At 49.7% G+C, this 1,144-nt stretch overlaps 1 protein-coding gene across 3 annotated transcripts in view; it reads left to right on the top strand.

Moving 5' to 3' along the window:
- The window catches only part of Gtf2ird2b (GTF2I repeat domain containing 2B), a 38,566-nt gene that overhangs the window by 8,992 nt on the left and 28,430 nt on the right, over window positions 1–1,144 (top strand). The gene's annotated exons all lie outside the window — the stretch shown is intronic.

Genomic DNA, 1,144 nt, shown 5'->3' with positions numbered 1-1,144 from the left:
TATGTCACCACGCCTGGCTACTTTCATTTTTATTTGTGTGCGCATGTGTATGTGTGCGTTCGTGTGTGTGTGTGTGTGTGTGTGTGTGTGTGTGAGCGTGCGTGCGTGCGTGTGTATGTGGAAGGGTGTCTGTGCATGTCTTCCCAGGAGAAGAATCAGAAAAGCTGGACTTACAGGCAGCTCAGAACTGCATGATATGGGAGCTGAGAACTAAAACCCAGCCCTCTGGGAGAGCAGTTGATGCTGTTAACTCTAAATGCACTGGTTTCTGTGCTGAACTATTGTATTAGTTATGTTATTGGTACCTAATGTTAACAACTTTAGGGAGCAAGGGTGTTATGGGTGCTTGGCAGATGACAACACTTGGAGACCCAGGGCCACCTGTGGTCTAGCTCCAGGGGGATCTGACACCTCCAGCCTTCGTCGGCACTCACTTCCTAGACTCCCGTGCACACACTGCATGTACACACCAACCTATGAGTACACATAGTTAAAAATGGTGCATCTTGCTGGGTAGTGGTGGTGCACGCCTTTAATCCCAGCACTTGGGAGGCAGAAGCAGGTGGATTTCTGAGTTCAAGGCCTGGTCTACAGAGTGAGTTCCAGGACAGCCAGGGCTACACAGAGAAACCCTGTCTCGAAAAACCAAAAAAAAAAAAAAAAGTGAGTTGTGCCGGGCAGTGGTGGCGCGTGTCTGTAATCCCAGCACTTGGGAGGCAGAGGCAGGCAGATTTCTGAGTTGGAGGCCAGCCTGGTCTACAGAGTGAGTTCCGGGATAGCCAGGGCTACACAGAGAGTTGTGCTTCCTGGCTTCTCTGCGCCTGCGCACAGCTCACGGCCTACGGAAAAGCAGGAGCTTGTGGGAGGGGACAGTGCTCTGCCTGACTCACACTAGAAGCCAGCAAGATCTCACCTTCAGAGGCCGGCTGGCCAGTGGCCTGCTTCCTCCAACAACACCCTGTTCACAGCTTTTCCGAATGTCACAGATCAGCGCCGCCACAGGGACCAAGGCGTCAATACTCCTGACACTCGTGGCACTTTCTTCTTCTTTTTTTTTTTTTTTTTTTTTTTTTTTTTTTTTACAAGAGCACAAATCTACTTTTATTTATTTACTCTCCATTAGTTCAAATCCGGGATGGGTACA

Source organism: Mus pahari, chromosome 23 (genome assembly GCF_900095145.1).
Source record: "Mus pahari chromosome 23, PAHARI_EIJ_v1.1, whole genome shotgun sequence".
NCBI lineage: Eukaryota > Metazoa > Chordata > Mammalia > Rodentia > Muridae > Mus > Mus pahari.
This window is presented reverse-complemented; position numbering and strand designations above follow the sequence as displayed.